General features: G+C 34.8%; 1 non-coding gene across 1 annotated transcript; it reads left to right on the top strand.

The window, feature by feature from the left end:
• The first annotated feature begins 18,829 nt into the window (after window positions 1-18,829).
• LOC113915559 lies at window positions 18,830-18,936 on the top strand. The gene has a single exon (XR_003517712.1). It is a non-coding gene; the product is annotated as a U6 spliceosomal RNA (small nuclear RNA).
• The last annotated feature ends 7,832 nt before the right edge of the window (window positions 18,937-26,768 follow it).

Raw genomic sequence — 26,768 nt, 5'->3', positions numbered from 1 at the left:
ATGTTTTTTCTTTCATATGCTTTCAACTTAATAGATTCAAGAGGATATTTTTCTATAACAAATATTTATAAATTTAGATAGCATTTGGGGAAATGTTGCAAAAGTAAATTTTCATGGATAAATGGTGTCCATGAATGGTGGATGTTAAACCTTTTAAAAAATTCAGGCCAGTGATTCACTGATTCCCAATACTCCTTCTTTATTTGCCTATATAACTTTATTCACTCTGTTCATTTTTGAAGAACACCCTGTAACCCCATTCAGCTTCTTCCATCCTTGAAGACTTAGTTCAAATTGCACCATTTAAAATTGCATAAAATTCCATCCTACTACCTAAACTCACAATAGTACAGTTGTTTTATTGTCTGAGCTATTCTATATATCTTTAGTATTTAAATCACAAACTTGGATTGAGATTGATTTAAGGTTTGAGCTAAGTTCGTTCACTGACTTCTTTTTTTTAATTAAGATTTTATGTATCTACTTAACAGAAAGAGAATGAGAGAGCACAAGCAAGGGGAGCAGCAGAAGGAGAGGGAGAAGCAGGCTCCCCACTTAGCAGGGAGCCTGATGCGGGGCTCAATCCCAGGACCCCGGGATTATGACCTGAGCTGAAGGCAGATGCTTAACTGACTGAGCCACCCAGGCACCCCTCTTTCACTTACTTCTACATGAACTTAGACTTTTAAACCCTTTTTTCCCTCTTCTGTAAATTGGTAGTAGTAATACTTATTTGAGGATAAATGTGATGATGTAGATAAAAGATTTAGCACAGTCTCTGGGCCATAGAAAGTAATAAATGTCACCTTAACATCATGGCTGATAGTATGATTTTACCATAGTTGGAATAATATATGGGCATGTCTTTTTAGTATTCAAACTAAGATTCCAAGATCTCTATCTTGTTTGAAGGAGATTGTCTTCTGTTTCTTAGCACACCTCTACCCTTAGTTAAACAGTTCTTACAATATGCATAGCCATTTTAAAGAGGAGAGTTTCCAACTTCCTTGTGAGTCCTGCCTGGAATGTGCCTTTCCCTGGTATTAGAAAATAGTGATAGTTTCCCTCAGTCAGTCATGAGGCCCACCAGTTCCCACCAATGATATTTAAAATTTCTTGAGGACAGAAGCTCACCTTGTAACATTTTTAGCAAGTAGTGCTAAATGACTTTATACTTGTAATTTGTAGCTTTCTTCCCAGCCAGTATAGGATAAATATGATATCCCCACAATTCCCCATTACCTCACAGATAGTCGTTGTACGGTAAGTATTTTCTTTTCATGATTATCAGCCTGCAAACAAGGCCTTTCTTCACTTTTTTTTTTAAATTGGTCTTCTTTTTTTGTTGTTTTTAAAGATTTTATTTATTTATTTGACAGAGAGAGGGACAGCGAGAGCAGGAGCACAAGTGGGGGAGTGGGAGAGGAAGAAGCAGGCTTCCCGCTGAGCAGGGAGCCCGATGTGGGGCTCGATCCCAGGACCCTGGGATCACGACCTGAGCCGAAGGCAGACGCCCAACGACTGAGCTATCCAGGCGCCCCAGCCTTTCTTCACTTTTACCTTTTCATCTCTTCTAGTCCCTCCTATCCAGTGAAATTGTTAATAATTGATGAAATGTCCAAAGCCAGGATTCAGAGGACAGTAGCCAGGGGCTTGGATAAAGTCATATTAGTCATATTGCAGAGGAGAAATGCCATATTGCAGAGAAGAAAGCCCAATTCACAATTGGACTTCTTTCCAATATGACTCAGCTTCTATTTTATTTATTGATTCTGAGTTATGAGAAATACAACTTTTAAGAATAAAGTGATAGTATATGTTTTTCTTTTAGCCCCAGTATTAGACCTCACAGGTAAATTCTATTTTCCACTGTGAAATGAAGATAACAGAATCCAGGCTCACATATCATTGATAGTGGGCAAAGTCCTTGCTAGTCTAATGTTAGTTGTCAGAGATAAAGTTCCAATTAGAAAACAAACACATTAGGGGTGCCTGGGTGGCTCAGTTGGTTAGGCGACTGCCTTCAGCTCAGGTCATGATCCTGGAGTCCTGGGATCGAGTCCCACATCGGGCTCCCTGCTCAGCGGGGAGTCTTCTTCTCCCTCTGACCCTCTTCCCTCTCATGCTCTCTATCTCTTATTCTCTCTCTCTCTCTAATAAATAAATAAAATCTTTAAAAAAAAGAAAACAAACACATTAAAAAAAAGCATATGAGAATTTTTGTTGAATTAAACTGCCATTCAGTTGCTACCAAAAGATATTTAAAATACTATTAAAAAAATCACCTAGTTAGGTTTTACTTAGAAGGAGGGAGAGGGAGAGAGAGTTAAAACAGACAGTTTGGCAGCCTGCTATTTTTTCCTATAAAGTCATAAAGCTTAATTCAAAAATTTTCTGGAATTTATAGTGCCAGAGGCTAAGCTAAAAATAATTTCCCCTCATTAGATCTTGTAGTTTAACCTCTGAAGTTAGAAGGTTTGTGACAGCTACATCAAGACTCCAACTCACAAAAGCACCATTCAAAAAGGAAAAGAATAAAGAGAAACTGTTGCTATTAAATGACCCATAGAGAATCCAGGAGACAAAGAAAACTATTTCTGTAACTTTCTGGGACCAAGCATAGGGTTGCTGGGCTGTAGCAGGTGGATCACTTCTGTCAGCTCTAAAGGTATCATGTGCTAAATGAGCATGAAATTTTATCTGGGAGCAAAGCCTTGGAAGTTAAACTTGACTAGACAATGACAGGAATCTCAGGAGAAAAAAAAAGTCATAGGGTTTGTTCAGTAACCCCAGTGAAAATTAATAATCAGTAATTGTCTCCCTATCTCCTTTCCCAAACACTGAACAAAGATTTTGTATTGTGCCTGTGGAATGGAGAAAAACAAAGCCAAAAAGATGAACTCCAATCTACTCTTGAAATCTGGGACTAAGGTTGAGGGATGGATTTAATTCTTGAAATAAAGACTGCTAAATTTTAATATTGTTTTTCTTTTAATAGCCCAACTTTACTTCATGATCCAACAAAGTAAAGTGCTTATTATGTTATTCTAGTCTCCCATATTTATTGGGTAACATATTCTAATATTCTTTGTGATCTGCTCAGTCGTGTTTGTGATCATGTCACTAATAGGAGAGGATGACAAGAGGACCAGTGTGTCAGCTGAACAGGTGAGCAGAGCCACTTGAAGTAATGTACAATAAAATACTTTAATGGGAAAAAAAGACTATAACAGGGATTAGACCATCTATAATTGTGGGAGTTGTGTTTTTGTTTTTGTTTTTATTCTAAGGAAATTACCTTTGTGTCTGGTAGGAAGCTAAAGACGCCACAGATCCACAAAATCAGTTGTTGGAAAGAAAACCTGGACATAAAATTGGGGAGAGTGAGGACAAATTTGAACCCATGAGGATAAATTGGAACTAGCATCTGCCTCTCGATACTTTCAGCCTTAATGATGTGGGCAACTTGCAAAACACATTGGCACCCTTGCATCTGGCCCAGGACCCAGAAAAACTGAAAGAGAGACATAATGGAAGCTAGAGAAGCTGTGGGTCCTGAACCTGCCTCTCACACCAACAAGGTGATCCAGCAGATTAATAAAGATGCATGGCATCTCCATGAGCTCATGACCTAATATCTCTGTTCAGAGAAAAATGCTTCTTTCCTTCTGCCTTCTAAATATCATGGAAATTTCTCGTACAGCCAAGCCCAAACCTAGAACGATACAGGCCAAGATTCTAGGAGACCTAATTCTAGTTTAGTTATATAGATACTGTTCAAAAACTGCTGTTACCCATATTTATTCACTACCATGTTTTCCAGGTACTGTACCAATTTTTATTGTATTTATATTTTACATTAAAATAGTCCTATGAGAAAGTATTTCACCCGTGAGAAATCTGATGTTAAATAGGTCAGTGAGCTTTTCTAAAACCTCTAGAATCTGGGAGAAATCAGATTTAAGACCAAGTATTTTGACTTCAGATAATGATTAATCCTTAGATTTTTTCCTTTATTTACATTATAATATCTGCAGCTGAATACTTTTTACACCGTATATCAGTCAGGGTTCCAGGAAGAAGCACATGGTGTAGCCCATCTTGGGTTATTCAACAGAGCTCAAAAAGGGAACTATTTAAAAAGGTTTGTCAGCAGGGATTAGGAAAAAAAAAAAGTAAATTCCTCGGTACTAGCAACTTTCTGACTACTGGCAGAAAATCATTGCAATCCCTAAATCTGAAAATGGAAGGAAAGGAAACAGTTACTACTACCGGAAGTGGGCAGCTGTATGAAAAGTGCTACCAAACAGGAGCTGAGCCTTTGATAAAAGGAAAAATCCAACTTGTGGTGCTTAGAAAGAAGGGAACAGAGAGAATAAATACCCCAACTTTACTGTCTTTCGGCCTCCTTTCTTGTTCTCTCCATTTACTGACTTCTGTTCATATGACTCAACCAACTCATGGAAACTGATGAGCTAAGGAGTCTTTTTATACAATCAACAAAAGGAAAGAAGTCAGTGTCTTGGGGGACAGAGCAGGATAAAGAAGGGTGAATGGAGACTGATCCACAGGAACAAATGGAAAATATCTAGCCTATACTAATTATTCCAAGAGTAAAGCATGGGTAAAGATTTTAGGAAAATATTTTACTTTTATACAGACTCATAAACATACACTAAAACATTTTTTTCAAGGTAATGCCTAAACTTTTATTTATTTATTTTTTTGGTAATGCCTAAATTTTCTTAATTACTATCTAATAAACATTTCTATAGTGTTCATCATGGACCATTTTTCAAATTCTGGGTATATTGTAGAATAAGCTGGTTTTAAAAAAAATAGAAAACAAAAACAAAAACAAAACAGAAATAAAACCACAAGGCCAAACCCATGCCGTAGCATCAGCTTCTAGTGGGGATGGCTGGCAAGGGATATGGGAAGGTTAACTGGCAGAGGTGCAATCCCTGGGCCCACAAGGAGATCATCAAAGCATTTGCTTCTTTAATAAAACATCAAAGGCTGCTGCATGCTGTAGGGTATTTCTGAGACTAAAACTAAGGTGAACTACAAGTGCTTCACAGCAGAAAATAGGGGAGTAAATATTTTCTGAATCTTTGGATTCCTTCTGGTGAAACTTTCCCACTCATTTTCTAAGTATCCATTTCCAGGTTTTCTACAATGTAGAACGATCTACTCTAAGGCCCGGGAGTTCAGATTTTCTTATCTGTTTCTTAGGAAGTATTTCCCAAGTATTTAACCAGGCTCTCAACAATACCCTCCCAATGCCTCTGGTAAGTAGGCCTTAGAAGTAGCCAGAGGAGGAAGAGATAGCATCTTTCTTCTTACTGTTAAAGCTGAAGCTTAGGCTCTAATCCCTCAGTGAAGTGATTGTTATCAAGAGGATATGTATGCAAGGATGGACATCAGTGCTAAGAACCTCCTTAGGCTCTACTTCCATCTTAAAATAGTGTCTCTGTCAGATTTTAACCCAGTTACACAACACATATTCATGAGGATACTGAAGTGTCCAGGTCCATGGCCAGGGTCCACGTTCAGCATTTATTGTCTGTAAAATTTGGTGAAAATTGCTGAGTTTCTTCAAACTCCGGTTTGTCACCTGTAAAATAAGAAAAATATTGTTGCTCAATTGGCTTTCTGGTGAGGAATAATTAAATAACATATATAGAACACATCACATATCAGAGGGCAGGCAGTTAAAATGGGAGCTGCCAGGAGAGTCTAGGAAAGTGGTAGCTTGGCTTGTTTTAAGATTCCCTCTCCCACCAATGCAAAACCAATTAATAGCTATCTTTTCTGAGTTGAGCAGCTGCTAAGGTCAGCAGGAAAGCCAGGCCTGAAGGTAGAAAAGGGTCCTCAGGGTCTGTTAGGTGCTGGAAGGAAAAAAAAAAAAACAAAAAACTGACAGAGCCTGCGAATCAGCAGTGAAGTACAAAGATCAGATATGAAAATTACTGATAAGAGGTGGCCTGAGGAGATTCATGTATCCAGATGGGAAGGGCAAGTCTGCCTTCAGTGACTGTTCTCAGGAGACCCTTCAGCTTCCCTTATTCATTGATGTTGACCTCTTTACATACAGGCCTTCTTTGCTTGTAACAAAAACCCTGCTTCCTTTAAATGTCACTATAACTCCTTCTGCTAAATTCTGTAATCATTCTAGCTTTTCTTTTGTTTGGTCAGAAATCTGACAGTTCTTTTTGTGTGTTCATTCCTCATTGCAACAGGCAATAAACCTGGCTTTGTTGGTCTATCGGTTTCTGCAGGTGATCTTTGGCTTACTGGGCTGACAAATGTGAGATGTGTAGCTTTCTCCTGGTGCCTCAGTAGAGACTGTCAACTTGTAATGCAGAGGGTTAGATAATGTTTTGTCTCCTACAATTTATAGAACTTTTGCTCTGCAATTTATCCCAGAAACTGTAAGTCTCAGAGAGTGGTCAAAAAAACTAACATGACTTGTAAAGGGAAGAAGTAGTAGAAAGTAGAAAATGGTGTTCTCCTAGAAAATCAGACATAATACAGAACACAGGCAATACGTTAAGGAAATAAAGCAGTAATCTAATAATATACTCATTTAATAAGAGTTGATTTGAAACCAAAACCATTTTGTAAATTAAATAATATTAAAACTAAAAAAGTCAGCAAATAAACTAAGAATTATGGACACTGATGAGACCAAAATTAGCCTCCTAGAAAATCACATATTTAAAAAAGTCAAAATACAGAGTAAAACTACAGCAAAATGGAAATAAAGAAAAGATAGGGGCGCCTGGGTGGCTCAGTCATTAAGCATCTGCCTTCGGCTCAGGTCATGATCCTAGGGTCCTGGGATCGAGGCCCGCATCGGGCTCCCTGCTCCACGGGAAGTCTGCTTCTCCCTCTCCTACTCCCCCTGCTTGTGTTCCCTCTCTCGTTGTGTCTTTCTCTCTGTCAAATAAATAAATAAAATCTTAAAAAAAAAAAAGATAGGGGACAGGAGGATAAGTTTGGAAGTCCTTGCAGATGTATTTCAGATGGGAAACATGAATAGATAAAAGACAGGGAAAAATAAACCACTAATAAAGGAAACTTACTTCTCTTGAGAAAGACTTGAGGCTTTAGATTATAAATAATCAATGACTTTTTGGAAACACTGGATAAAAAATGTCCTTGCCTGGGCATATTCTGATAACATTGCTAAGTTCCAAGAATAAGTTTATTTTTTTAAGTATATACTTTTCCAGATTTAGAGAACAGGTTTCTTAGTAAATAAAAATAATCAGATCAATTACATTCTTCTCTTCTACAATCTTAGAAGTTAATGACATTGTAAATAACACCTGCAGACTACAGAGCAAGGATACAATCCAATAATTGCACATTAAGCCAGCCTATAATTTCTCTCTTAGAGTGATTGAAAGACATTAGAGGTACTGCAAGAATGAAAGGATGTATCACTAACATTTCCAGTCTGAGGATTCCTTGAGATAAAGCTTTAGTAAAAGAAAAAAAATTAAAACAGTGATCTCTAGATAGGAGGAGTCTAAAAAAGAGAGGAAACAGTGATGAAAATAAATCTTATCATGTATAATTAAATATAAAAAGATGCTGAAGAGTGACTGTGGCTATGTAATCGAGGTGTTAAATAAGCAATCTTAACATAGCAGAACACAGTGTAGGGAAATCCTCACAATAGCCTAAAAGTAAAAGTTACTAGCATGTTCTAGGAATTTGGGACTGAGATTGGGGAGATGAGGTAAAAGAAAAGTATCCAAAACTCTTATATGAAAGGTGTGAAGAGGTGAGAAAGTTGTTTTAAAATTTTCATTTTGGGGACAGGGCAGTGCAGAATTAGAGAGTATTTAGTTCAATGAAATGATTGAGATATTTCTTTGTATAATAGAATAGAACCACGTGTGTGATTATCAAATGTGGTAACGTGGTTAAACAATAGTAGAATGATAAAAGTGTAATAAAATTTCCACATTGACTAGGGCAAAGAGGACAATCAATAGTAACTTATTCTGACCAGAAAAAATATGGAGAATTGGAAAAAGAGAAAACAGCAAAATAAAATGCATAATAAATATAATTTAAGGTAGAAGAAATATGCTGAAATGTGTTTGTTCATACAGTAAATGTGATTGAAGCAAATTCTCCTATCATCAGTGGGAGACTGTTGAGTGGGTTAAAAAAATAAACACAAAGATCAAAAAACACTGTTACATGCTATCCCCCAAAGCTTCCTACAACTGTTAAAAAAAAAAAAAAAATATATATATATATATATATAAAACCACATTTGATTACACACTGGTCTGCTAAAAGAGACCCCCAAATCCAAACAAAAATATAAACAGAAAAAGCAACATAAAGATTAGTTAAAAATCTAAGTTTAACTGCATAAAAAGTGACAGGGGATGAATAAAGAGGAGTACTACATAATAAAGCCACAATTTACTAGGGAGGGATTATACTCCTATTAATGTATGTATCAAACATCATAGCAACTAAGTCTATAATACAAGACTAATGGAATTCAAGAAGAAATTGATAAAATTAACATGTAGGTTTTAAATATCTTTCAGAACACATTGATCTAATAAAAACAATTGGTAAAAATGTATTTATTTTACATATTTTGATGAGTAGATATAACTTGAAACATTTGTAAAAATTGATCATGTATTGGTCACCAATAACATGCAGAATGCCTTAAAAAGCAGATTGTACAGGCCACAGTTTTCTGATCTTAATAAAATGGAAAATAATAAAATTTTAACAAAAACAGTTACTATTTAGAATATAAGAAACACACTCTTAAATGTCATTGAATCAAAGATAAAATCAAAGCAAATTATAAACTATCTTGAAACTAATGAAAAGTGCATGCTTCATAAAAAAAGTCATATGAAAAGGTGAAATTTGTCATCCAAGAAAATTTATAACTGTAAATGCTTACATTATTAAATATGAAAGTCTAAAAATAAATGACTTTAGTGCTCTCTTAACTAGAAAATGACATCATTATAAACCGGAGTTAAATAAAAATAATTAATTGTTAGAAATAAAATCTGAAATTAATGAAATGCAAAAAGAAATTAGTGGCTCCACCCCTTCTGTGTCTTCATTAGGGAGCCTACTCATCTTCTTTCAACTACATGCTGTTTTTGTAGAATCTGACCTTGGAGAGTCTTAAGAAGGAAGTTAGGGGCAACTTTAATTCATTGAGTGTTGGCAAACCATTTGGATCTAAGAGATGTCATGACACTAATGGACTGAATTTTTTTTCTTGCATTTATAATGTTTATCAGACAGAACTATAGGCTAAGATGTTGTGCTGCAGAATTAGCTACATTCTGTGTATGATAACAGAATTTGTATGAGCTTCCAGCTCAAACTACTTAATGCAAAACATAAGTAGGCCTTTCTAGATTAGTTGATCCAAATTTTGTTCTTCCTGTCTAATGTTTTGAGAAGACTTCAGGGCTACATGGGAGAACTGTGAGAGGTTTTATGCTTGATGAATTCATGTGATGTATGTGTGTGTGGGGGGGTCGGCTTTCAACTTTAGCAAATGTGCCTAGAAACTCAGACTTAGCAAGCATGTGTAGCACTAAGATGATAATTGCTTTAATTAATAGACAAGGAGGAATGGAAGCCCTTAGTAAAAGTGAATACCTAGAGCTGAGGAAGAAAAACTCAATGAAATTATTAAATACCCAAAGTAGACTTTGGGTCTACTTTGCCTATAAGACTCTTTCTGGGAATCCTATTTTCTCAGGACTTAATAGAGGCTACTAAGGATTTTGGAAAACTTGCTTTAATTTTATTTCAGAGTAAAAGCAGTGTATGATGGAAAGTAAAATAAATAAAAACCAACTGACTAAGGTAGAGGAAAAGCATAATTCCTTAAAAAATGAGATATTAGAAGCCAAACTAATGATATATGAAAGGGAAATATGAATCTTATAGTCCAGGATAGATAGACATTGAAAAGGAAGAAGGAAGAGAAAATGTTTTTAGCCTTGAAAAAGGAAGACCAAAATATTAGCATGAACTATCAAAGCAGTATTAGATGGGATTCTATATAACATGGTTATTATAGATGGAGATTTAAAAACTGTCTCTCCCCTCAGAGGGCACACTTTAGGAAAGTTACAAAATTAGGACATTACGGAAAGTCACAACAAATTGTAAATATATCCCAAGAGAGCTGATCAGTCTAATTCTAGAGTTGGTGTGGGAACCCTCCAGGATAAGGTATCTAAATCGGGGAGATAAAGAATGACAGGATTTGTTTGAACAGAATCCATTGGTTCCAAATATCTTACTGTGAGAGACTACAGATTTCAAAATCTAAAGGAGTATTTATAAAACAAACATCTGATCCAAAAATCAAGGGAAAGTGAAAAACAAAAGGGCACTGAATTCCAGTAAACAATGTGAATTCTAGGTATATTTGAAAATGAATGGAAACAAATCAACAGGCATGTTAAACTAGGAAAATTGAAGTAGGATCTCTCTGAAAGTAAGAGGACAATAGACCCTATTCTTGCCAAAAGGGATATGGGAGAACAAATGCTTCTTGAGGCACATATCATCAACAGCTGTGGTAAGCAAGTAAAGTAAATCTCTCTGGGGGTACATGCCAGATGTATTACTCTTCAGGAGGTGACTAAAATACACATTCCAGGAGCAACTACAGTTTGGGTCCAGCAATCTGTGAAGCGTGGTTCTCTAGCTAAAACAAATGTAAAGGTGATGCTAAGATTTCCTACTGAGCTAGTTTCATAGACCTAACAATCCCAAATTAAATGGCAGTGTCAGTAGGCACTGTAGCAACCAAGCAAAAATCCTCACTCACAGGGGAAGGAAGAAGCCATGTGTATTAGGATAGGCTAGTTTATGCTGTGCTAACAAACCCTGCATCTCAGCACCTAAAAGTAAAAAGGCTTAGTTTGTATTAATATACAATGACAGAGGCCCTATTTCCCACATAGATATTCAGGGATCCTGGCTGATCTTGCTCAATGAAGCAAGTGGAGAGTTGCTGGATTTTCTCTCAGTGATTTTTCACTGTTTCAGACTAGGAAAGTCTCACATCACTTTCCATTGTTCCCATTTTTTTGGCCAGATCTAGTCACATGACTTTCCTTAATGACAAGAATCTTAAGAGCATTCATGTGTCCAGAAAGGAGAGGAAAGTTTTGGTGAACACTAGTAACATTTAGCACACAATATCACTAGGATTATCCCACATCCAATGTAACACTGGTGAGCCAGGATTACAGAACTCAAAGGGAAATGAAAATTAAGAAGCTCTGAGTAAGATGGATGGAAAATAAGACACAATAATAATCCAAGTGATGATGGTTACCATCATTTCAAACCATTAAATGCCATTGTCTGAGAAAGGAGAAGTTATGGTTAGCTGGATGCTCTCCTATCCCAACCACCATACAGGTAAGCCTATTCTGCCAAATACACTTTCTTGACCAATTTGATTTACATTCACAGATGATGGACTCCACACAACTATCATAGATAACGGAAATCATGGGGAAGTGAAAATTAAGAATATTCACTCCATCCCCCTCTCCTTCAGTCAATTAGTAATGAATCATTCCTCTGGCCTTTGTGAACATCAAGTACAGGTCTTCAAAAATGTAATTTGCCTGGGTCTGGGGATTGGTTTTTCAGATTTTATTGATACAGGATTAGTGGCATAATTTTTCAATGAACACTTTGAATTCTTTAAAAAAAAAGTTTTTAATTGTACTAATTCAGTTTGGAGTTGCTAAAATAACCAGAAATTTTCTAGTAGTAATCATCTCAGATTGTGGCATCTGAAGAAATTAAGTCTACCCAGGCATAAAGAACTTTTTTGACTGAGGTTGATAATAAAGAAGTAGGTAAAATGTTGCATTTTTTAGACCAGTTAAGAAAATAGCAGGCTATTTGTCACCTGTTAAGTTATTAAAATTCCCAAGCTGTGAAGGAATATGATAATAAAAACACACATCCACTATTACAGATACATTCAAAATTTGTTAATGCTTTGCACTGTTTCGATAGGTAGATATAGATGTGGTAGATATTGATAGATATATAGATATGTGTATAGATATCTCAGTCTCCTTGTTACCATTTCAAAAAAAGTTGTACACATCATAATTAACCCTTAAATGTTGCATAATAAGGACATACTCATCAATAACCAAAATAACATATTATATCTATAGAAATTTAAAATGATTTGACTATTATTTGTTATCAAGTCCTTTTCAAGATAGCAAATTTTCACTTTGCATTTGATTGAAGTATCCACATTTGTTATAATCTGGAACAATTTTCCTCCCCCATTTTTAAATAGCAATGACTTTTAAAGATATCAGGTGAATTTTCTTTTAGATATCTGTTTTTGATTTTTCCCCCCCTACACAGGGTCGTTTTAGATATTTCTCTGTGTATATTGTTGAATTTCTTTTTAAAAGTTAAAATAGTTTGATTACATTTATGTTAAATATTTCTTCTGTGGAGAATATTTCTTAAGAGTTATTTACTTCATATTATATCAGGTGGAACATATTGTCAAGCAATTTCACTTGATGGTAAATTTGGTCACTTCTTTAAAGGGGTGACAACCAAACTTCTCTATTATAAAAATAAAATTTTTCCTTTGCAATTATAAAATAATCTGTGGTGATATTTTGGCAGTATGCGAATATTCTGTCTACATCAATTTTGGCCTCTTTTTAGCATCCATTGATGATCTTTGCCTGACGTAATTTTTTTATTTGATGTCCAAACTGGTACTAAAAAGAAAGGCTATCATACATTATTAGCTGTCATAATTCTGTTTTTTTAAAGGTTTCTTTTCAACTGTTAATGAACTATATTTCCTCATAAAAGCAGTAAATAATACTTTATTTTCTCTTTATTTTCTTATTTCCTTATTTTTAAAAAAAGAAAACTTGGTATTAACAGTCATTTTTGATGATGTCATTTTTTGCTGTTCTTTTTTCTTTTATTTCCCAAAGAAACAACTTTTAATTTATCCGTTCATCTCATTATTATTGTTATCTAACATGTTAACTTCTGTTATTAACGTGTCTTTATAATGCTTGTCTTTGGTTTATTTTGTTTTTGTTGGATGTTTATTTTAATTTTCTCATTCTTATTGTTTAAGGTTTTGCAATTCATTTTAGTACATCTTTTGCTATTTGCTGTATATTCGAAAATATATCATTTTCATTAACATTATTATCTAAAATTTTAGAAATTTTGGTTTACATTTTAATTTCCAGATGGAAAAGATTTCTTTTTATTTTGCTATTTTTCCTAGTTTTACTACATTGTGACCAGACAATATTTTGGTATCATTTTTTTTCTTTATAAAATGTAATGATATTTTCTTTGTGTTATTATATGCTAACTTTTTATAGATTTTTATTATGGTGTTTTGTAAGCAGATCTGTCTTCTATTTACTGAAGGTATACATTTTCATAAATACCCATCTTAGAGCCTTCTTATTGATTATGTTGTTATGTCCTCTATAGCCCTATTTACTTATTTATTTGACTGACTTGAACAATAAAGGATGTTAAAATCTCCTCAGGATAGTGTGTTTCTATTTTTCCTTTCATGTCCTGTAATTTTCCCCTATGACTTTTATCCTGTATGAACTGCTGTATTATTTAGTGCATAGATATTCATAACTCTTATGTATAATTTCATTGTGAATTGTAACCTTGAGTGTTAGAAGGTGTATGTTTGATTTGAAATTTAAAATTTGCCTTTTGTTTGAAATGTACCTTAAATATCTAGATAGTTGCCCCTTTTTTTGCTTTCATGTATTGGTCTGCATTTGCCCATCTCTTTTATTTTATCTTTTGAATCATTTTATTTTACTTTAGGCTTTTATAAATACAGCTAAGCTTCAGCTTTGTTTTATAAGCCAATTGGAAACTCATTTTCAAATAGGTGTAATGCAGTCATTTGGAGGTTCTCTCTCATTTTTGTCAGATAACTTTATGATACACTTACTGTGAATTGGGTTATAGTTACTCTGTATCTTTGTGTGATCTGTTTCACTGCTATTTTTGTTGGCTTCTTAATTTTCTTTATTTTTTGGCATTTAGAAAGGATTATATTTTTGTTCTAGATATTATTTTTTATCAATAATTTTATACTATCCCTTAGTTCCCTTTTACCTTACTTCAGTTTCTACTATTCAGTTTGTCAATTTTGAATTGTATCATTAGACTTTCACCTTTCCCTATGAAAAGTTCCAAATTCTTATTCTAGTTTCTCTTTTCTATCTCCTTTTCCACCCACTTTTAGTGGTGTTATTTCTAATTTGTCAGAGCATGTAAAATCCATATACTATTCTTCCAGCTATCTTTATTCTGTTTTTGGTCTTACTATACAAATAAATATATTCAGTTCTTAAAAATTTTGCTCATTTTCCTAAAAATCTATTGATTTAATGAAAGTTATTTTTAGTGGATTCCATATGAAAGGCTTGTAGGTATAATTTCTCCATAAGTTTCCTCTATTTGTGCATGTTAGATCAGTTTTATTGTAGTCTTAATTGAAGGGCATTCGGCTGAGTATAAAACAGTTGTCTTATAATGTCGTTCCTTGGGATTCTTAAAAATGGTGCTCCACTGTTGTCTTGCTCTAACATATAGATAACTTAAGGTTACAGTAGACTTTAAAGTTATATGTTTTATGTCAATTTTATCTCAATGAAGTTTGGAGAAAAAAACAAAACAAATTCAGGGTGGTATCAGACTTTTCAACATCAATACACAGAACAAGACAACAGAAGTGTACTATGTTTGATTTGATACATGTATTGCAATATGATTACCACTGTACTGTTATCTAACAACTACATCAGATCATGTAATTACCATTTCTATTTTTGGTGAGAAGATTTAAAATCTTAGCAATTTTCAAGTTCTTAGTATGGTATCATTATATGGTATCTATATTTTATATAATATTAAATATGGAATGATATATAATCCATCATTTATACACCCACAAACACACATACACACATACAATTTCTTAATCCATTTTTCTATTGACAGGCACTTAGATTGTTTCCATATATTGGAAATAATGCTGCAAAAACACAGGAATGCGGATATATCTTTGATAACCTGTTTTTAGTTTCCTTTGGATATATACCCAGAAGTGGGATTGCTGGATCATAAGGTAGTTTTCTTTTTAATATTTTGAGTAAACTCCAGACTGTTTTTCATAGTGGCTATGCTAACTTATATTCCCAATAGGGCACAAGGGCTCCTTTTTCCCCCCACATCCTTACCAACACCTGTTATTTGCTTTTTGATGATAGCCGTTCTAACATGTACGAGGTGACATCTCATTTTGTTTGGCGTTTCACTGAGAATTAATGATGTTGAGCATCTTTTCATCTACCTCTTGGCCATTTGTATGTCTATTATTCAGTTCCTCTGCTCATTTTTAATCAGATTGCTTGTTTTCTGTATGAGTCTTTATGTATTTTTTATATTAACCCCTTATCAAATATATGGTTGGCAAATATTTTGTCCCGTTCTGTAGTTTGGCTTTTCATTTTGTTGATGCTTTCCTTTGGTGAGCAGAATCTTTTCAGTTTGATGTAGGCCCATTTACTTATCTCTGCTTTGTTGCTTATACTTTTGGTGTCATATCCAAAAAAAAAATCATTGTCAATACCTGTGACAAGGAGCTTTCCCCCCTGTTTTCTGCTCAGAGTTTTACATTTTCAGATCTTACATTTAAATCTTTGATCCATTTCAAGTTAATTTTTGTGAATTGTATAAAACAGAGGTCCAATTTAACTTTTCTACATGTGTTTATCTAGTTTCCCCAACATTTGTTGGAGAGACTTTCCTTTCCCCATTAAGTATTCTTGGCTCTCTTACCAAATATTATGTGACTACATATGCAGGGTTTTATTTCTGGACTCTATTCTGTTCTTTTGTATATGTCTATTTTTTCTGCCAGTATCATATTGTTTTGATTGTTATAGCTTTGTAGTATAGAAATCTGTTGGAATTTTGATAGGGATTGCACTGAATCTACAGATAGCTTTGGGTAGTATGGACATTTTAACTATATTCATTCTTCTGATCCATAAACAAAGACTATCTTTACATTTGTTTGCATCTTCTTCAGTTTCCCTCATCAGAGTTGAAGTTTTAGTATAGAAATCTTTTACCTCTATGGTTAAATTCATTCCTAAGTATTTTATAGTTTTGATTCTATTCTGAATGAGACTATTTCTTTTCAGATATTTCATTGTTTGGAAGTACAACTGATTCTGTATGTTGATATTATATCCTGCAGCTTTCCTGAATTTGTTGATTAGTTTTAACAGTTCTTTGGTTGAGCCTGTAGGATTTTTTTTCTATATAAGATCATGTCATCTAGAAATACACACACTTTTATTTCTTCTCTTAATTTGGATGCCTTTTATTTGTTTATGTTGCCTGATTGGTCCAGGTAGGACTTCCAGTACTATGTTGAATAGGAGTGGTGACAGTGGGAACTCTTGCCTTGTTCCTGATCTTGAAAGAAAAGGTTTCAGCCTTTCACTGTTAAGTATGGTGTTAGCCCTAGGCTTGTCACATACTGCTAAGGTAGTAGCAAGAAGGGTAGTGACCAAAAGGGTGAGATTTTACATAAATTTGGAAGATTAAGCTCACAGGTTTTACTGACAGACTTCGGTTTGAGGTGTACAAGAAAGGAAAAAAAAAAAAAAGGGAAGGATGATTCCAAGCTACTTTGGCTCTGCCTGTAGGAGAATGAAGTTGCCATTTACTGAGCTACAGAAGTATGAATAGAGCAGGTGTAAGTTCAGAAACTAGTAGTTTGGTTTTGTTGTTGTTAGGTTTAAACATCCACATGTACATGCCAGTTAAGCAGTTGGATATAAGATTCTGAAATTTGGGGGAAAGGTCAGGAGTGGAGATGGAAATTTGATAGTTTTCTTGGCTGAACAATGGAAGTGAGATGAGTGTTATTTATTATGTCACTTAATAATTACCTGAACTAGGATAATACTGTTTCTATTTTTTTCAATATTTGGACCCAAAACTCATTTTGGGGAATACTCTTTAAGGCAAAGGCTCATTCCTTTTGGTTTTGTGTCTCCATCTTCTAAAAATAACCAATTTCTATTAAATATATCTTGAAATAATAAATACATAGAAAAACTTTGAGTCTACTGACTTAGTAACATCAGTAAATTTTTTTTAAAGATTTTATTTATTTATTTGACAGAGAGAGACAAAGCAAGAGAAGGACACGAGCAGGGGGAATGGGAGAAGGTGAAGTAGGCTTCCTGCTGAGCAGGGAGCCCAGTGGATGTGGGGCTTGATCCCAGGGCCCTGGGATCATGACCTGAGCTTAAGGCAGACTCTTTTTTTTCTTTTTAAGATTTTATTTATTTATCTATTTGAGAGAGCGAGAATGAGAGAGAGAGAGCACATGAGAGGGGGAAGGGTCAGAGGGAGAAGCAGACTCCCTGCTGTGCAGGGAGCCCAATGCGGGACTCCATCCCGGGACTCCAGGATCATGACCTGAGCCGAAGGCAATCGCTCAACTGACTGAGCCACCCAGGCACCCCCAAGGCAGACTCTTAATGACTGAGCCACCCAGGCACCCCAACATCAGTAATTTTTTTAAAACTGAAAAAATTCTCCAATATTTAGGTGACATGAGAGATGCAAAGATGCATCAATAGCAGATGCTAATTTTAAGATATTTGTATCATCCCATCATTCATATGCCATGAATGTCATTCCATGGTTGTATGATGGGGTGAATAACTTATTAATCAGGCAGAAATGGACAATATTCTTTTAGCACATATACGGAGGTTTGTGTTTCTCCTTAGTCTTTCAGTCATGGATAAGAGATTCAACTTAATGGACCCTAGGATATTTTATTAATGATTAAACACAACAACATGATTGAGGTAATATACCAAAACCATGTCAAAGGAATATGCATTTACAAAAGCTCATGTAACCCAAAACTCTCCCACTTTGTAATCACTTTCAAGTTACCTCTCTCTTACCCCTGCATTCTTTTCACCATCATAACAACCCAAATCCATTAATAAACATAGCATTATGGTTAAGAGAATAGACTGAATCAAACCACTTGGCTTCAAACCCTTAGCCTGATTAAATAGTAATTTGTTCATTTGTGACATGAGGATAGTTATAGTAATTACCTAATGATATTGGTTAAGAACACCAATGAGAAAATACTCATAAAATATACTGTCAAATACATGATAATTAGTATATATTTTACTAATTATAGATAGTATTGGTCCAAATGTTTTCTTTAAAAAATAAAATTTAATTTTACCTACATGGAAGTTTATGTTCTCTTTTTACCTAGTTCAAATTATTTACTACATTAATAATGCTTTAAGAATATACGATTTAGGGGTTTACACTTCAAACAACTGAGTATTATGTCACAAAGTAATTTATAGGAAGAATATCAGGTAGTTCACAGAATCAACAGAAGTCTTTGTGAAGCGGTATGGAAACGGGCATGAATCAAGGAACGACAGGCTATTGAGAAGTCTGCCAAGATAAGGTCACAGAAAGAGTTTAAGAATGCCATCACTGAACACTTATTAATGGACAATTGCATCTTTATGTCATTTTTCTAGAATTTAAACTCATTGAATTTATATAGAACATATATCTATGTTCTATATCACTGGTTCTTAGATTTGGCTGGACAATGGAATCAGCTGGATGCAGGTTGTGTTAAAAATACTGATGTCTTGTGCTCACTTCGACATCGCATATACTAAAATTGGAACGGTACAGGAAAGATTAGCATGGCCCCTGTGCAAGGATGACATGCAAATTCATGAAGTGTTAAAAAAAGAAAACAAACAAAAATACTGATGTCTAGGTCTGATTCTCAGAGCTTCTAATTTTATTGGTATAGAGTGCAGCCTGGATAATGGGATTGTTTTAAAGCTCCCTAGGTGATTCTAACATGCAGCAAAATATTATATTTACTGGTTCAAGTGGTATGGCCCACTTGCTGAAGAAACGGATGAAATTCTCGAATGACTCCTACATATATTATATGTTAGTTATTTGGTTAATAAATTATTTTTCACAAATAATTCATGTTTTTAGAAAGTTTTGAAATAAAGATAAGTATCTTGTGAAAGTTACCCATAATCTCCTATCCAAAGATAATTTCTGTAAATATTTTCATTTATCTTTTCAGATGGTTCACTTTGTATATGAGATGTGTGTGTGTGTAATTTCTTATGTTCTTATGTCTTTTGGTTCATAGTAGTTGAAGTTTCATGGCTGCTCTCTCTCCAGAAGGTAATTTTTCTTTGTTGAATTGTGCCTTCTAAAGAGAAGGCCTCCAAAGGTTAAGGATTAATACAACTAAAAAACTGTGAATATTGGTAAATTGGCATTTCAAAGGGTAATGACATTCAATGATGCTCTAAAACTCACTATCTCAGTGAATTAATATTTGAGTGTTTGAAAATTTCAATTTCCCGTATGCAAAGCCACATAAGAATTAGCTGATTTTCTTCATTTGACTCTTCCCTAGTCTCTTTACCTTTACTTCAGACATCCTTTGCCTACATGAATTTTCCTCTTCCTTAACAAATGAAAAATGAAAAGTCATTTGAAAACTGGTGCTTATTGGATTTAATGAACTCTTTTCTAAACTTCAAAAAGCAGATATATACTTTATAATTTATAATTTCATAAATTATAATTTAAAGTACTTCATAATTTATTTAAAAATAATTTAAGTTCTATAATTTTTATTTTTATTTATTTATTTATTTATTTATTTATTATTCTGTTATGTTAATCACCATACATTACATCATTAGTTTTTGATGTAGTGTTCCATGATTCATTGTTTGCGTATAACACCCAGTGCTCCATGCACAGCGTGCCCTCTTTAATACCCATCACCAGGCTAGCCCATGCCCCTACACCCTCCCCTCTAGAACCCTCAGTTTGTTTCTCAGAGTCCATAGTCTCTCATGGTTCATCTCCCCCTCCGATTCCCCTCCCCTCATTCTTCCCTTCCTGCTATCTTCTTCTTTTTTTTTTCTTTTAACATATAATGTATTATTTGTTTCAGAGGTACAGGTCTGTGATTTTTAAAAAGTTGTTTATGTATAAGTAGCCTCATATAGAGCGATATTTATCAGCCTTCTTTAAAACACTACTAAAATGTTAAATCCACAATTAATATTCAGCTGATTTGGATTTTTCACATTTGTAGAGTTTTAACGTGTTAGTCTTTGTGCTCTATATAGTCTTTTTCTAAATTTTATTTTATTATGTTAATCACCATGCATTACATCATTAATTTTTGATGTAGTGTTCCATGATTCATTGTTTGCGCATAACACCCAGTACTCCATTCAATACTTGCCCCCTTTAATACCCATCACCAGGCTAACCCATCCCCCCCAACTATATAGTCTTAATTTTATTTATTTATTTATTTACTTACTTACTTGAAGATTTTATTTATTTATTTGACAGAGAGAGACACAGTGAGAAAGGGAACACAAGCAGAGGGAGCAGGAGAGGGAGAAGCAGTCTACCTGCTGAGCAGGGAGCCTGATGCGGGGCTCAATTCCAGGACCCTGGGATCATGACCTGAGCCGAAGGCAGATGCTTAATGTCTGAGCAACCCAGGCACCCTTTTAGAAAGTTACTGTTTTGGGGATGTTTATCATTAGTTATCTCCTCTTAAAACTTTGAATAGTTTATACAGTAGTTTCATATCTAATGAAGAAAACAGTATATACCATGGGTGTGAGAAGGAAAATATATATTTGAAATACTAGTTAACAAAGCAAATATAGGCACTTCCTGTTTATGTTAGGGCAGACATGACTTGTAACAGGAGGCTAATCAGCAGAAGGTACATTAGAAACCACCTCTTTCAACCTTTATTGATAAATAAGGAAATTAAAACTCAACAGGAAAAATTAAACATCTTTGTTTTATATATTGTCAATAATAAAACAGAACTGAAATCTCAGTTTCCTAATTCCTAATTCAATAATATTTCCAATATACTACAGTGGCAGCTCTAATTACATTATCAGAGATCTATAGTCCATCTGTACCACTGGAAGATTTGGGCTATAAAACCAGTTGCAGCCATTAATTTATAAACAGGCTATTACCTGATTGTTCAAATTTCCACCAAAAAAGATAGAAGAGAGAGGAGGGAGGGGAATATGTTAAGGTGATTTAATATATTGTTGAAAATGCAATCATTTGTACATAGTCTATGCATCTTTCCTGCATAAGATATATATCAGTAGCTAAAGATTTGATAATAAAAAAATTGCAATGTTCTTAGCACCAGATGAAAATCATCAGTGTGAATAATGGGATGGTAATGAAGTAGAATTTTTAGGGAATATATTCACTAGAGGTAGATTCTGTAATTTGTTAATTTGTTACCTAGTGGGGACTGGCCTAAAACCACTTTTGGGATAGTACCTAGTGAATTCTGGGTTAAGCCATGTAACCAGATTAAACATGATTAATCAATTCATAGATAATCTCTGTTCTCACATGTAAATGGTGTTTACCTCAACTTTATTCAAATTTAATTTCCTTCAAAATATTGTATTATAATTGTTATTGAAAATAACTTTTTAAAGCCAAAAACATTCACTTTGTTTCATTCCATTAAACCATTACTTTTCTTAAAATGAATACTGATTACAAACCTATAGTGTAATATTTATTATGGTTGGATAAAAAAATATGAGCCTAAAATGATCCATTGTAGATTGAAAACATGAAGACATTCAGTCCTGAGAATTATAAAAGAGAAAGAAAAATGAAAGTTATCTCAAGGTAGGAAAAACAATGTGTTAAAGCCTATTCTATCTGGTGCTTTAACTTCTGGATACAGAGTGCTAACTGTGGTCGAACATCTGGACCCTGGACTGTTCTGTGCCAAACATCTGTGTGATCAAGGGACTGGATGGCTCTTAAACATGCAGCTGTTTTGCATCTTATGACAGGAACCAGTGTCTTCTATAAGTACTGCATTGTACCTTCCTTTTGCCGCCTTTTAATTTTATCACAGACCCATGAGATGATTAATAGAAGCCAAAAGTGTCCTATCTGGCTGTCATGCCGTGTTTCTCAGCTGTGGCATGAGTGTTTTCAAGACGTGATGAACATCTGCTACTCAGGAGCATTCTCTGTTGGTTGTTTTTGTGCTTTAATTCAAGAGAACCAAGAAAATAAAATCCAGTTTTCCCATTTGATGTGCAACTAAAATGAAACTAAATGACAGTAAGCAATCGGCCCAAGTTTAGATAGTTAAGTATGGTACCAAGTCTTGGTCTCAAGCCTACAATTCCCTTGCTAAGAAAGGAAACTATTCTTCACTTAACATGTTTTGAATGTATATGGTGATTTTTAATTTGCAATGCATTTTCTCATCCATTTCTATTTCTTGGCATAGTTCACTCTCTCTAGCCATCCATGTTAATATTTATTCACTTCTGTAGTATGCTTCTGAAAAGCCCAAAACTTTTTGTTTGAATATATACATTCGAACAGAGAGGGAAATGTATGTTCGTGTGTTTATTTAGATGACATAAAGGCATAAAAAGAACACCTTTTTCTAGGAATCAACAAATGCTTCTCTAGGAATTCAGTAATAGCAAATGTGTGTTTCTAGTTTTTGAGCCAGATTTAAAACAATGTACGAGTTGATTGAATTCCTGTTGTTTTATTTTTCCCCTCATCATTAAAAAGCACACATTCATCTTCAACTAGAAGTCACTGACAATTTCTGCAACATCTTGTTTTGGCTTGAATGTTAAAGAATATCAGTGACATATCACAATTTTAGGGTGTCAATTTTGAAAGTCATAGACTTCTGTTTGTGAGTCTATGAAAACTAGGGTTGCATGTGGAATGCAAAATTTCTTTCACCCATAATTAACCTGAAAATATTTATCAACCTATAGCTATACCTAAGACATTGGAATAGGACTTGGTGAATTTGTCACACATGCATTAAAATACAGTAAGCATGAAAAGAAGCTCGAGGTATGCCCTAATACATTTAGGGAAATTGGACATAAATATATGATTATGATGATTAATAAGAGTTTATTGCTATAGACATTTAGAGGTATGTAGTGAGCCAGGCACAGAGAGCAAGAGAGAGGAAGGGGAAGGGGGAGAGAGAACAAACAATAGGAGAAAGAGGAGGAGGAGGAGAAGGGGAGGAAGGGGAGGGGATTGCATAGAGGTGAGATTTTCAGAAAGGAAGGTTAGTTCAAGCAAAGACCTATCAGGGAATCTCGAGTTTTGTTTGATGCCCAACAGCGACCCATAATACTGAAGTACATGGTGTGTGCTGAAGAGTAGGAACAGTGGGGTTTGTATTAGGCACACTTCAGTGCAGGAAACAAAGCTCACTCTAGCTCTTTCAAGTAGCAAAGGATTTAATGCAGATAAATAAATATGTGCTTACAAAGTTATTGAAAGCACTGTGAAATAGCAGGAATTTTGAATAGGTTAAATTTCAAGAGCACACCACATAGGAGAGCTGAGATCTGAAAATGCTGCCAACACTGGTTCTACCACCCCACAACTGTCTTTTAACCCCTCCAAATTTGGTGAATAGGTATTTCATGGTGGAGTGTGTGCTCTGTAATTACCTCTTAGCATTTAGTTCCCATCACCTTGATTGCCTGCACAACCAGCAACAGCAAGATAACCTTTGCATTATATCTGCATTCTGAATTTCACACTTATGCATCTCATCAGTAAAACGTTTTGTATCCAGAACAGTAGTTGCAATGAGTCTAGGAAATTTGGTTTATAGTCTTTCAGCCTTTGCAGTAGAGGAAACATCCTGAAAGGCAGATGGAGTAGGGGCTGAGTGAACCAATTCATATTATCCACCCCAGAGCCCTAAGGTAATTTGGAGTTATTTTGGTGAGGGCTTGAATGTCAGACAAAAGACGAAAACTAATACAGTCATTAATGTACATCTAAGCAGCTGACAACAGCACCAGGACACAACTTAGAGGCTGAGATCCTTGTCCTTTGGTTTATCATTGAATTCAGTCAATGAGAGGTACAAGCAGGAGATTGGATGATGGGAAAATAGAAAGGCTGGGTGCTTATTCTCTTGGTTCCTTTCTTGCCCTGGCATAAGCTGGCATTAGCTGTCTTTCTTTATGAGGGACATAGCTTCATGGAGCAACACTTCCTTAAAACAGCAGGTCTCACCTTAGTCTGGCAACCACTCTCTCTCCTTGCATCTAGGAGTCGTGGTTATTTCCAGATGTTGTTCACCTGAGGATACGTGACGAGCTATCATCCCTAGTTTGATTTCCTTTACCCTGACCACACTTGTGTAAATAGTCCTTTCTCTTCAGTAATCTGTTTTTTTTAAAGATTTTATTTATTTATTTGAGAGAGAGAGAGAGAGAGCATGGAGCCTGAGCATGGGGTGGAACAGAGGGGGAAGAAAGAATCTCCAGCAGACTCTGCACTGAGCCTGGAGCCCCATGTAGGCCTTGATCTCAGGACCCATGAGATCACAACCCAAGCCAAAATCAAGAGTCAGAGGCTTAACCAAATGAGCCACCCAAGCACCCCGATATGTTTTAAGTGAGCTATCTTGCTCCTGCCAATGCTGTTATAATGTGCCTAATTATATTTCATATATTATATGTGTCTTTTAATTAAATGCTTTTATAACAGGCATATAACTGACAGAAACAAAGAGTGTAACCTCATTCTCATACCAAGCTGAGGAGTCAGGGACCTGAGTAGGGCAGCATATTACTTTCTTCCCTTTTTTTTTCTTTCTCTCAGATGTCTTTATGCAGGCTTCTGGATGCCTGTCTCTACCCTCACCACTCACCACATCATGATGATTCATCCCCATGACCCAAAGATGCATGTTTTAATACTATAAGAACAAGGCTGTAATAACACCTGTGGAATATTTGCCAGGCATTTCTAAGGGTTTAATATGTATTAACCCAGTTAATCCTTACAACAACCCTTTGTACCAGGTATACTACTGATAATACCAGATAAATACAGGTATTATCATCCCTTTTTTTTTACAGATGAAGACACTTGGGCTTAGGGAAGTTCAGTAGCTTTTCCGGGGGCACAGCACTAGAAATGGAGGAGTTGGGATTCCCACCCAGGGACTATGGCTCCAATGTCTCTGTCTTTACCACTGTGCTCTACTAACACTTTTTTTTAAAGGTGTACAACATGATGATTGAATGTATGTACACCTTGTGCAATGCTTACTACAATCAAGTTAATTAACACACCCATCACCTCACATTTACCTTTTCTTGTGCATGGTAAGAACGCTTAAGATCTATTCTCCTAGCAAATTTCAAGTACACAATAGTGTACTATCAACTGTAGTCACTATGTCAGCTGAAGTCAATAGAACTTCAGAACTAATTCATCTTAGAACAGAAAGTTTGTAACCCTTTGACCAACATTCCCCGTTTCTCCCACCCGTACCACCCAGCCCTTGGCAACCATCATTTTGCTCTCAGGTTCTATGAGTTTGACCTTTTAGATTCCACATATAAGTGAGATCATACAGTATTTGTCTTTCTGGGTCTGGTTTATTTCACTTTATACTAGCTCTTAATATGACCATATTTATTTATGGAGCCAGTAGATAATCAATTCACTGTTTAAGCTGTGTTTTTCTTTTTGAATTTGCAAAATTTATAGCCTATAGTCTGACCAAGACATTGTTATTGGATTGGCAGTTTTAGAGAGGGAGAGACAACATGGAGAGATGTGTAGAGTAATCTATCTCACTGTGACTTTTAGGAAGTCATTCAATCTCTGTGGTCCTAAATTCTTCATCTGTAAAACAAAAAGCGTTGACTTAAACCCATTAAGAAAAGAGGACAAAACTAAAGCATGTATAAGATAGGCGATAAGGATAAAACTGAACAAAATTAGTAGGGGATTATTCCAACTAAAAAGTTAAGAAATTTAAGAGTAAATTAATGACACTATAGTATTTAAAGTTAAATTAGAAACAGCAACATATAAAAACAGCAGTAAAGAAAATGGAATTTGATATTAAGCAGGCTAGATACAATTTTTTTTTTTAAAAAGCAAAGAACTGGGCAGACAATGGAGAGCTAAAATATAGTTAAAGGGAACTGAACAAATAAAATACAGAAAATGTCCAAATTTAAGCAGACTAAAGATTTTCCAAATTAAAAAGAGACAAAAACCTAGAAAACAATAAAAATCTCCATAATTTTTAGAAAAGCATAAAACAAGTGTAGGAAATGGATAAAATATATCCTGAGGTTTTTGAATTTCAAATAAAAAGATACTTCAAAATAAAAAGAATCCTATAAGTGTCCAGAGAATAGAAGTATCCATGGAAAAATATATAAATATCCAGATAAAAACATGCAGCTTTAAACATAACATTAAACAACAACCAAATACTAATAAATATAGAATTCCATTAAAAGTTAGAAATAAAATCCAATAAAATACTTGGAAAAGCCAATGGAATTAACTAAAAATGATTTTTAAAAACTAAGGAAGTGTAAGGTAATTGGTTATACAATCAATATATAGAAAATAATTTATAGGAAAAAATATTACCATTAAAAAACTACAGGTAGGGATGCCTGGGTGGCTCAGTTGGT

The sequence above is a fragment of the Zalophus californianus genome, chromosome 11 (assembly GCF_009762305.2).
Source record: "Zalophus californianus isolate mZalCal1 chromosome 11, mZalCal1.pri.v2, whole genome shotgun sequence".
In the NCBI taxonomy this organism is placed as follows: Eukaryota; Metazoa; Chordata; class Mammalia; order Carnivora; family Otariidae; genus Zalophus; species Zalophus californianus.
Note: the sequence above shows the minus strand (reverse complement) of the source record. Positions and strands in the feature narration are given on the sequence as shown.